Here is a 13168-nt window from a genome sequence, read left to right as displayed (position 1 = left end):
AAAGAAAAAAGGTCCCGGGAAAGCAACGGCTGGTAATTTGTTGAACGAAGAATTTGTCGAGAATTTGTGTAATCACGATGACGGTTATAAACTTTTGAAAAATATTCGATCGTCACCAGCCTATTGGCAAGATAAACAGAAGACGCTTATGGCAATGATTCGACAATTAGGAATCCCAACCTTGTTTATTACACTATCAGCAGCGGAAATGAAATGGCCAGAACTGATCGTTATACTGAAGCAGGTGCTGGATGGGGTCCTGATTTCAGAGGCTGATGCCGAAGATATGACATGGGAATCAAAAGCAGATTTGATAAGAAAAGACCCCATAACTTGCAGCCGATACTTTGATTACCGTTTAAGACAGTGCACGAAATATATCTTACTTAACAAGGAAGGAATTTTCAAAGATCATCCAATCATGGACAGTTTCAGCCGAATCGAATTCCAGCATCGTGGAAGTCCTCATATGCATGGACTTTTCTGGTTGAAGGATTCTCCTAAATTCGATGAACATGATCCTGATTCTTTCGGCAGATGTGCGGGGTTCATCGATAAATATATTTCTTGCGAAGCTGAAGTCGATGGAGTTATCCATCAAGGACATAAGCACACAAATTGTTGTGAAAGAAAATTTAAAGGGAGTACAAAGTGTCGTTTCGGTATGCCATACCCACCAATGCCAAGTACAAGAATTCTCTTACCATTCCATTCCGACTTCTGTCCAAGCTTGAAAATTAAGGCTGCAAGTGATCTAACTAGCATTAAGGAAAATGTGGAACATCTCTGGACTGAAAAAGTCCTGATGTCAGCTTTGACGATTTTCTGAATCTTGTGGGATTGGATGAGAATCAGTATATTATGGCAGTTAGAAGCAGTGTGTATCGACCTACAGTATTTCTGAAAAGAAGAGTCAAAGATGCATTCTGCAACGCCTACAATACCGTACTTGCACAGGCATGGCGTGCAATTTGAGCAAAAAAATTTCATGCAAAAAAAGAGTGGTCCAGGATGCTAGAATTCGGACGAAAAAAATTTTTTGGGGAAAAAAAAGTCTTAGAATCTTCTGAAACGTGTAAAGATGCAAAAAAAGAGTGGTCCCGGATGGTAGAATTCGGACGATAAAATTTTTTTTGGGGAAAAAAAAGTTTTAGAATTTTCTGAAACGTGTAAAAACGCCTAAAAAGAGTGGACAAGGAAGGTAGAATTCGGACGGAAAAAATTTTTTTTCGAAACAAAAAGTTTTAGAATCTTCTGAAACGTGTAAAAATGCAAAAAAAGTGGTCCATGAACGTAGAATTCGGACGAAAAAATTTTCTTTTGGGGAAAAAAAAGCCTTCGAATCTTCTGAAACGTGTAAAAACGCCAAAAAAAGAGTGGTCCCGGATTGCAGAATTCGGACGAAAAAATTTTTTTTCGAAAAAAAAGTTTTAGAATCTTCTGAAACGTGTAAAAATGCAAAAAAAGAGTGGTCCAGGATGGCAGAATTCGGACGAAAAAATTTTTTTTCGAAAAAAAGTTTTAGAATCTTCTGAAACGTGTAAAAATGCAAAAAAAGAGTGGTCCAGGATGCTAGAATTCGGACGAAAAAAATTTTTTGGGGAAAAAAAAGTCTTAGAATCTTCTGAAACGTGTAAAAATGCAAAAAAAGAGTGGTCCAGGAAGGTAGAATTCGGACGGAAAAAAAAGTCTTAGAATCTTCTGAAACGTGTAAAAATGGGAAAAAAGTGGTCCATGAACGTAGAATTCGGACGAAAAAATTTTCTTTCGAAAAAAAAAGTTTTAGAATCTTCTGAAACGTGTAAAAATGCAAAAAGAGTGGTCCGTGAAGGTAGAATTCGGACGAAAAAAATTTTTTTCGGAAAAAAAGTTTTAGAATCTTCTGAAACGTGTAAAAATGCAAAAAAAGAGAGTGGTCCCGGATGGAAGAATTCGGACGAAAAAAATTTTTATTATCTTTTTAAATCTTATGTGTCTTGAAGCTGTAAAAATATATGGAAATAAACCAATAAAATTATTTATTAGAATAAATATTAATAAAGAGATAAATGGGATAGTTCTTCCTACTGATGGTCCTAGCAGTATCTTAAATTCATCATGAAGTTTTTTGCAAATTCTTAAGGTCAATAAAAAAAATTTATTAGGGGTGGCTCAAAATATAGGCGTTAAAATCATTAAAACAATTAATGATCTAATTCAGTTTAAAGATATAAAAATTATAGATGAGGGGTCAAACACTGAAAATAAATTAGTTATTATCATTTTCAATTTATGTGGTCGGTTTCGTTACTAAGTGGGATATTAGTTTGACCTACGTTGGCATTCATATTAGTATTTTTAATATTAGAAATTTTAATTACAGATAGAAGGAATAGCCAAGAGAACAATAAAAAAAGAGATAGCCATATAATGGGTGCTATTTGAGGAATAAAAAAATGTTCTTTAAACTACTTAGTCTTGACAAAACTATATTATAAATAATGTTAACTAATTTTTTCATTAAAAACATTTGTTAAATTGTTATAAAACGGTTTAAGAGACCGACGCTTACTTTCAGCCACTTAATGAATAGTTTACTTAGATATATTTTTTACTCACTTAATGAAGTTTTTTCCTGGGGTTGTTTCAATTACGATGGGCATAAATCTATGATTTGCTCCGCAAATTTCTGAGCATTGCCCGAAAAATAATCCAGGGCGGTTTGTATAAAAATTAACTTCGTTTAGACGTCCTGGCACAGCGTCAGCTTTAATTCCCATTCTTGGGACTGTTCATGAGTGTAAAACATCAGCAGCTGTAATTAAAGTGCGGACTTGGGAGTTCAGAGGGACTATTATTCGGTTATCAACGTCAATTAAACGAAATATATTTATTCTTATTTCATTTGACGGAATTATGTATGAGTCAAATTCTAAGTTAATAAAATCTGAATATTCATAAGATCAATATCATTGATGTCCGATAGTTTTAATGGTGATTGCTGGGCTATATACCTCATCTAACAAATATAATAAGCGAATAGAAGGAAGGCCGATAAAAATTAAAATAAAACTTGGGATAATAGTTCAAAATAGTTCTAAACCTTGGGATTCTATTATATGTTGGTCAATATTTGTGTTGTATATAGTTGAGAATAAATTAAATCCTACAATAGAAATAATTAAAATCAAAATTGTTAGGGTGTGGTCATGGAAAAAGATTAATTGTTCTATTAAAGGTGAAGAAGCGTTTTGGAACCCTAAAGCCGCTCAAGTTGCAATTTTTAAAAGAATAAATTATTCATTTTTGAATTTTAAGTTCACTGCACTAATCTGCCACATTAAAAATGTGTGACTAAGGATAGCTCCGAGTATGAGTGTTCGGATGGGGGTATATTTTGAAATCACTCAATTGATGAAGAGTAAGTAAAGTTATGGACTCTAGGGCGGGCAGTCGAAATAGATTCTCAAATAATAAAGCTGAATAGAAGAACGGCAGCTACTGAGGTGTAACTTCCTAACGAAGATAATACGTTTCAAGTAGTAAATGCATCGGGGTAGTCTGAATAACGTCGAGGCATGCCGTTTAGTCCTAGAAAGTGTTGGGGGAAAAATGTTATATTAACTCCAATGAACATAGTATAAAATTGAATTTTTAGTCACTTAGGATTTAAATTTACTCCTGTAAATAAAGGAAATCAATGAATTAAGCCTCCTATAATTGCAAACACAGCCCCCATAGATAAAACATAGTGAAAGTGGGCGACTACATAGTAAGTGTCGTGAAGTACGATGTCAAGTGAAGAGTTAGCTAAAATAATTCCTGTGAGACCCCCCACAGTGAATAAAAATACAAAACCTATGGCTCATATTAAAGTTGGGGTGATAATTAAGGCACTTCCTTGAAGTGTCGCCACTCAGCTAAAAATTTTCACTCCTGTGGGGATGGCAATAATTATAGTGGCGGCTGTAAAGTAAGCACGAGTGTCTACATCTATTCCCACAGTAAATATATGATGTGCTCAAACGATAAATCCTAGAAGACCGATTGCTACTATCGCGAAAATTATACCTAATTGACCGAAAGTTTGTTTTTTACCTCTTTCAAATGTAATAATATGTGAAATTATGCCAAATCCAGGAAGAATTAAAATATAAACTTCTGGGTGACCAAAAAATTAAAACAAGTGTTGGTACAAGATAGGGTCGCCGCGCCCGGCAGGGTATAAAAATGAAGTATTTAGATTACGATCTGTTAAAAGTATTGTAATGGCTCCAGCAAGAACTAGAAGGGAAAGCAGGAGAAGGATAGCGGTTAAAAAAACTGATCAAACAAATAAAGGAGTTCGGTCCCAAGTCATACCTTCAACTCGTATATTGATGATAGTTGTAATAAAATTTACTGCCCCCAAGATTGAACTTGCTCCAGCAAGGTGAAGTCTGAAAATTGATAAATCTACAGAAGCCCCAGCATGGGCGATGCCTCTTGATAAAGGGGGATATACAGTTCAACCTGTGCCTGCTCCTCTTTCCACCAGTCCTCCTGATAAAAGTAAGATTAATGAAGGTGGAAGAAGTCAAAAACTTATATTTATTCGAGGGAACGCCATATCTGGGGCGCCGATTATTAGTGGCACTAGTCAATTTCCAAACCCCCAATTATAATAGGCATAACTATGAAGAAAATTATAGTAAAAGCATGGGCTGTTACTATTACATTATAAATTTGGTCGTCTCCAATAAAAGAACCTGGTTGACCTAATTCCAAGCGGATTAAAACTCTAAATGCGGTGCCGACCATAGCAGATCAAACTCCAAAAATTAAATACATAGTTCCAATATCTTTGTGGTTGGTTGAAAAAAATCAACGTTTCATAAATAAAATGGCTGAGTTTAGGTGTTAAACTGTAAATTTAATTACGAGTGGTGTGCTCTTTTATTATAATGTTATGTATTCAATTATGAGTTAGGATTGCAAATCTTAAAGTGGCGCTAAGCTCTTAACTTAAAGTTTAAGGCTCCCATCTTAATTAAAGCTTTGAAGGCTTTTAGTTTTATTAACTTAAAACTTTAAATTAATAAAACTAAATTTGATAAAATTAAATTCCCGGTTAGGGAGAAAATGATGAATTTATTAATTTTTTTGTTACTCGATGAGATTTTTTTTTCAGGGAGGCTAGCTGTTAAAGAATTAAAAAATATTTTAGTGTAAAAATAAAGTGAAAAATAAAGTGTGTCTAAGAGTTTGGGTTAGAATTTTAATAATTTTTTCTAGATATAAAATTTTTCGTTTCAAGGAGCATACTTTTTATTTTTATAGTTTTGTTTTTTATTACTTTTTATTTTACTATTGACTTTTTTTCGGGTAATTTATTATTTTATTATTTTTTTGTTGAGGTTTCTCTAATCCCGACACTTTTAATTATTATGGGTTGGGGCTACCAACCTGAGCGTGTTCAAGCAGGGATGTTTTTTTTTATTTTATACGCTCACAGCGTCGTTACCTTTACTTTTATTAATTATGTACTTATATATAATTGGAGGTGGTGTTTCTTTATTTTCTAAGGAGTTATTTTTTTATCCATTTTCAGGTTTTAATTTTTTTGTTATTACTGCTTTTATGGGTTCGATAGCCTTTTTAGTTAAACTCCCTATGTATTTTACACATTTGTGACTCCCTAAAGCTCATGTTGAGGCCCCCGTGGCAGGTTCGATAATTTTAGCTGGGGTTTTATTAAAGTTAGGGGGTTACGGGCTTATACGAGTTCTTAGTATTACAGGGGTTTCGGTCGTAAAGTTTAGCTCTTACTTTATAGGGCTAAGATTAGCTAGAATAATGTTTACAGGGATCTTGTGCTGTCGTTTAAATGATTTTAAAGCTTTAGTAGCGTACTCTTCAGTAGCCCATATAGCTATGGTGATTGGGGGGCTAATAACTCTCTATTCATGGGGATTTATGGGGGCCTTAGTGATGATAGTAGCTCAGGGAGTTTCCTCTTCAGGTTTATTTTGTATGGTTAACTTATACTACGAACGAACTGGGAGCCGAAGTTTTTTTATTAATAAGGGGCTTATTTTAAGTTTTCCTATTTTTTCTTTACTTATATTTTTTCTCTGCGCGTCGAACATTGCTGCCCCTCCGACTATTAATTTATTGTCAGAGATTTTTTTGATAGCTAGAATTATGAGTTATGATTATATCATACTTTTATTTTTTCCTTTAGGCTCCTTTTTAGGGGCTGTTTTTACATTATTTATATTTTCGTTTTCACAACACGGGTCTTCTTATAATTCACTATACGGGTTTGTTCATTCTAATGTTCGTGAGATCCACACTATTAGACTTCACATTGTCCCAGTAAATTTTTTAGTTTTAGGGTCTAATTTTATTTTTACATTTTACTAAATAATTTCATTTAAATAGTTTAAGAAAAATTTTAGTTTGTGATTCTATAGATGGGGGAGCCCTTTAAGTAATATTTTATTTGGTTTTACCTTTTTATTTAGGAGTTTTATTACTAGTGGCTAGCTTAATCAGTATGCGGTTTGGTCTTTTATATTTTCTTTCTGCTGAAACTATATTTGTTGAATGAGAAATATTTTCTTTTAGATCAACTTCTATTATTACAACTCTTATTTTTGATTGAATAAGTTTGAGATTTATAGGGCTCGTAATATTTATTTCTTCTATGGTACTTTTTTATAGAATCATATATATAGAGGGGGACAAGTTTTTAACTCGGTTTATTTTTTAGTATATTTCTTTGTCTTGAGTATAGTCTTTATAATTTTAAGCCCTAATATAATCAGAATCTTATTGGGGTGGGACGGACTCGGTCTTGTGTCGTATTGTTTAGTAATTTACTACCAAAATGTAAAAAGAGCAAATGCGGGCATAATTACAGTTCTCTCTAACCGTGTGGGTGACGTAGCTATTCTTTTATGCATTTCATGGCTACTGAATTTTGGTAGATGGAATTTTTTTTATTCGCAGTTTGTGTATTCGTACGAAGTAGTTTCTTTTATAGTTATTCTAGTAATTTTAGCAGCTATGACAAAAAGAGCTCAAATACCATTTTCTGCCTGGTTACCTGCGGCTATAGCGGCTCCCACCCCAGTTTCGGCTCTTGTGCATTCATCTACTTTAGTCACAGCCGGGGTGTATCTATTAATTCGGTTTAACTACACTCTAGGTGTCAATAATTTTTTATTATTTATTGGTATGCTGACTATATTTATATCTGGTTTAGGGGCTAATTTTGAGATAGATTTAAGAAAAATTACAGTGTCGGACAGATGTCTACGTCCACATAGTCGCGTCAATTTCATTTTCAAATTGTCACTGAACTACTGAACCAATTTTCATCATTGATATATCAAATTCTCACAAATTTAACGTAATTTCATAGCACATTATTAGTTTTCCGCTAAAAAATTTATTTTAGGCCAGAGATGTATTTTAATTCAAAATGAAAACAATTGGATGGACAAAAGTCAACGTCCAGTCAGAGAAAACATTAAAAAAAAACTGTAATTTATAAGGAATGTTATAACAATTAATTTTTAATATTTGGTTGGGCCTCCGTTCGCTTTAAGGACGGATTCAAGGCGTCGAGTCATAGAGTTTACCAAATTCTTGGTCACATCTTCAGAAATGGTTTCCCAAACTTCAAGAATTCTGGATTTTAGGCCCGGAATTCCTGAAAAAGATTTTTTTCTTATTTCTCTTTCAATGTGGTCCCACAGATGCTCAATGGGATTCAAGTCTGGAGATTGGGGAGGCCATTCTAGCTTCGAAATTTTTTTTTCTTGAAGTATTCCATGGTGGACTTGGCAGAGTGTTTCGGATCGTTGTCTTGTTGGAAGACAAATCGTCGTCCAAGTCCAAGTTTTCGAACAGATTCCTGGATATTACGGTCGAGTATTCCCTGGTACTTGTATTGGTCCATAATTCCGTCAACAAATTCCATTTTTCCTGCCCCACTTGAAGCCATGCATCCCCACACCATTACCGACCCGCCGCCGTGCTTAACTGTGGGGTTGAGATTTTTTGGATTCAATGCTTCTATTGGATATCTCCACACTCTACGACGCCCATCTGACCCAAAGACATTGAACTTTGACTCGTCAGTCCATAAAATACTGTCCCAGAATGTTTGTGGCTTGGAAATGTGGTCTCTGGCAAACTTCACTCGTTTGGTTGCATTCCTCGGTACAATAAGAGGCTTCCGGACTGCTCTGTGGGATTTCAAATTTCCCTTGTTCAGTGTTCTTTGGATGGTCCTAGGACTAACTTGTTTGTCGAACATCTCCTTGATCTCGGTAGATAGCTTTGGAGCACTAAGTGAGGGTGTAACGTTGACTTTGTTGAGCACGTGGCGTACTTCTCGGTGAGCCAAAATCGGTTTTCGACCACTTCTGACCTTGTTTTGGACTGAACCATTAGCTTTAAAGTTCTTAATGATTGTCTGGATGGTTGTCCTTGCTAATTTATACTTGGTCCATATTTGTCTCTGCGACAGCCCCCTTTTTGTCCACCCTTCCAGTCCTGAATGACAAGATCTCGAATAGCGATAGGAATTTCCTTGCATGTCGACGCCATCATATTTTTCTGGAAGAAAATTATTTAAAAATTAATGCGGCATATGTTATTGATAGATTTATTAAGTTACCTGATTTTATAAATTGGAGAGATTTTTGTTGTTGACAATTAAAGTGAAGTGGACGTAGACTTTTGTCCGCTCAAATTTCATCCTCTCTCGCTCTGCACTATGATTCTCAGTTTTCCCAGAATTTTCAGAAATAACTCATATGTTTTATGAAATTACGTTAAATTTGTGAGAATTAGATATATCAATGATGAAAATTGGTTCAGTAGTTCAGTGACAATTTGAAAATGAAATTGACGCGACTATGTGGACGTAGAGATCTGTCCGACACTGTATTGCCTTATCAACATTAAGTCAGCTCGGGTTAATAATAACATCTTTGGGGTTGGGCTTCTACGAGTATGCCTTTTTTCATCTTTTAACTCATGCTATATTTAAATCCCTACTATTTCTATGTGCTGGGGTGTTTATTCATTCTATAGGGGACACTCAGGATATTCGAGCGATAGGGGGGCTAATGATTTCTTGCCCAGTCACATCTTTGTACTTTATTATTTCTTCAATAGCTCTTTGTGGATTTCCGTTTTTATCAGGATTTTTTTCTAGGGATATAATTATTGAATTTTTTTTTCAAGGTAAAATAAATTTAGTTATAGGATGCTTAATAGTTTTATCTACATTGTTTACATTAACGTACTCTGTTCGCCTTTTGTATTTTTCTTTTTTTAATAATATGGGTAATCGGTATCTTTTAAGTTTAGCTGAGAGAATTAACATACTAATTCCGATAACAACTAAGATTTAAAAAATTTTTAGTGGAAAGGCGATGTAAAACAACCAAATCTGCTATGTCTCGGAAGTGACAAAAAGAGCCTCAGCAGTTTCTTTATTGTCTGTGACCGCTTACTGCTTCCACTTGCCGCAAATAACTCCACCGAAGCCATCGACTCCTTGTTCAAATCTCACTATGTTTTTGGAACGGAATATGACGTCAGTTTGCGGGGATTGTGGAAATTCATTCAAGTATACATCTATAAGTTGGACGCTGAAGAACCAAATCTCCCCATGAAAGTTAAGCAAGTCTACAACCAACTGATCCGGGGAATCAACCCACCGCAAAAAAATGTTTAACTGTCCGGCATGTTGGAGGTTGTTCATAGGTAGCGAAGATTTAATTAGTCTCGTGAAGTATATACATTCTTATAGTCACTTAAGTTTTAAAAACATTAATTGTCCTTTTGAAACATGTTGTACCGGTCTAAGCTCATGGAGTGGATTCTTACGTCATATTAGATCCCATGACAATTCAGCAATTAATTTAATTGACCCGAGCAATAGTTTGCAAAATATTTGTCAGTCAAAGTTTGATCCCACTGTAAGCGTAGAAAATATTGAAGGGAGACCTAATAATTTTGACGCCGAAAAAGAAGAGCAATGTCCTTCTCCACTGGACAAAATGTCGGTTAATCTAGGAATTAAATTAATTACAGAATTGTTGTCTAACTTCTGTTCCTCTTTACTTGCTACAGGTGTGGCAAATTCTACAGTAGATTATGTTGTGAAAGAGCTCAGATATTCAATGAATGAAATCTTTAATATTATTATCAAATTAGCCAAACCTTTCTGCCCAAACGAATTTGAGATATTTTGTTCACAGACAATTAGCTTACTTAAGTCGTTTGATTAAATAAAATCAGGATATCGTAGACAAAAGCTTTTACGATATGAGGATCAATTTGTCGCGCCAAGAGAACTAACATTAGGAAGCAGGGTCGAGTTAAGGGTTAATAATAACAAAAGGCAGCAAGTATTGGTTGAGGACACATTTATGTATGTACCTTTGCTAAAAACATTACAAAAAATTGTAAAACTTCCAGAATATTCTAGATATTTAAACTTTCATGAACATACTTCAAAAACTTATGCTTGCTATGCTCATTCAAAGTCATTTAAATCAAACAAATTATTTTCTAAATTGCCAGACTCTTTACAAATACAATTGTTTTACGATGATTTTGAAACGGTAAATCCGCTTGGGTCCAAACGGGGGGTTCATAAAATTGGGGCCTTATATTTTATACTACGAAATTTTCCTGATTTTGTCAATTCACAACTAAGTCAAATACAGTTATTAGCTTTATTTTATTCCGAGGACGCGAAAAAATATGGCCTTAATTCGATTCTTAGCTTAATTATTTCAGACATTAAAATTCTTGAAGATGAGGGCATTAGAACAATAGGAATGGAAAAACTATTTGGAACTGTGAGTACCATTGTTTTTGATAATTTGGGAGGAAATGCAATTTTGGGTTTTCATGAATCATTCAGTGCCAATAATTACTGCAGAATTTGTTGCACAAGCAAAGAGGACGCTCAAACTATTTTCCAGCACGATAAGATGAAAATAAGAAACGCAGAAAATTATTCGCTTGATCTCCAAAGCAAAACAAGTGGGGTACAGAGACCTTGTATTTTTGACGAGTTGAAATATTTTAAATTTCTTGATTCACCCTCTGTGGATATCATGCATGACCTATTGGAAGGCGTCGTGCAATACGAGATCAAGCTAGTACTTCAAAAGTTGATTTCTTTAAAATGTTTTGATTTGAACACTATTAATCAAAGGCTCATGTCATATGATTTTGGTTACTTAGACTCCAAAAATAAACCAAGCCCCATTAGGTTAGATAACTCTGGGAACAGGATCGGTCAAAAAGCAGCTCAAGCATGGTGCCTTATTAGACATTTGCCAATCTTAATAAGGGATCTAATTTTAACAGACGAAGCGATAAAACAGTGGGAATTAATCCTTTTGCTCCTAGAAGTGATGAGCATTGTCTTTTGTCGTGAATTTTCTGAGCCCATTCTCGTTAGATTAGAATTATTAATTGTACAGCATCATTGCAAATTTAAAGAATTGTTCCCTGATTTTCGTTTAATCCCAAAACATCATTTCATGTGTCATTATCCGTTTGTCGTCAGGCAAAGTAGTCCATTAATTTCCCTTTGGACGATGAGGTTTGAGGGAAAGCACAACTATTTTGCGCAGTTGGCAAATAATACAAAAAATTTTAGAAATATATGTTACACTCTTGCTTGGCGTCATCAGCAATATTCTGCAGTTGCCTTCAAAAAAATGTCAACTCAGATTGTTCTAAGAGCGGACAACATATTCTTTCAGAAACTTCATCAATTTTCAAATTCATTCGACGTTATTGAACTTCTGCGAAATATTGACCAGTTCCACGACTGCAATATGGATACAGACATTTGTACAACAAATCAGATATGGTTAAGGAATTATAATTATAGGGTAAACTTTGTAGTCTGTTTTGGATATGAATCTATTTTTCCCAAATTCGGTATTATTTCTGAATTTTTGCTTACAAGCGAGTCAAGTTGTTTTTTACTTTTGCGTCAGTTAAATGTGGAATACTTTGATCGTCATTTTTTTAGTTACAGGGTCAACAATATAGGTGAAGTATATCATTTATGCGATGTAAATGAGTTACCAATACATGATTGCTTCGAATTGATGCATAATTGCAGTTCTGATAGAATGTTTATTACTTTGAGACATCATATTTAATTTTTGATTTAATTGTACATATATGTTGGTGTATGATTTATGTAGATAAGTTATGTGGTACAAAAAATATTGTAGATAGAATATTGTTTGTGTGAATTTATTACCTGGTTAAATGTAAATTTTTTTAAATTTTAGATGGGTAATTTAAATTAAATTACCCATGTAATCCAAGAGGTTAATTGTTCCAATAGGATACACGAAATCTTATATTGGCCGTCGATCATTGATTTGGCGTTGAATCGCATCCGACGACTCCTGGAAATCTGCATCACCTGTAGGTTTGCCATCCGTGTATACATGATCCTTTGCAATCAACATATTCTTGAGTAATGTAATTCGCCATAATTAAATTTGAGCGTCACCAGATCGTGTTGCTTAATTTTCTTTCATGAGCTCTCACCTTTCTGAAGAATCGTCTCTTTAGTTTGTCGCACTTTTATTAAGCGTTTAATGAGTGCAGCAGTTTCTGGGAGCGATATAAAGTCGCCCCACTTATTTTGTACATTCCAATGAGTGGACCGTGACTTTCGAGATAAGTCACGCTCCGGTTACTTATTATACCAACATGATTCCGAAATTGCAATGCAGCAGTACCTATATTAAACTACATATTACATTGACTTCACTAGCGACAAAATTTTTTCTGTTAAATTTGACAATGTCTTCTTTTTCGAAAGAGTTCAATTGCAATAGTAAGGACGCAAATTAAGTATTTGTCTCATGGAGTATTTACATATGTGTTTTTAATGATCGACAAGTTTGAAGATGTGTCTTTGCCCAGTGTTAGAAGAAGAAAGTGTCAGGGTGTCAAAATTATATTGTGAGCTCCAATAAACAATAAATCAGGGCAAGGCACTCCTTTTCCGGACGTCTTGGATTCGTAGCACGCAAAAAGAGCGGAATACTGTATGTTTGTTGAGAAGGCGAAAATCCGTATAAAAACGAATTTTCCCACCCTTCTTGGGAGCGAGCACTACATTGGAACACCACGG

The 13168-nt window shown here is 34.6% G+C and overlaps 1 pseudogene; it reads right to left on the bottom strand.

Annotated features, from left to right (window-relative positions):
• Positions 1 to 2623: 2623 nt before the first annotated feature.
• On the bottom strand, positions 2624 to 4854 carry LOC118438741 (annotated as a pseudogene).
• Between the last annotated feature and the right edge of the window lie 8314 nt (positions 4855 to 13168).

Source organism: Folsomia candida, unplaced genomic scaffold (genome assembly GCF_002217175.1).
Source record: "Folsomia candida strain VU population unplaced genomic scaffold, ASM221717v1 Fcan01_Sc025, whole genome shotgun sequence".
NCBI classification, from domain to species: domain Eukaryota; kingdom Metazoa; phylum Arthropoda; class Collembola; order Entomobryomorpha; family Isotomidae; genus Folsomia; species Folsomia candida.
This window is presented reverse-complemented; position numbering and strand designations above follow the sequence as displayed.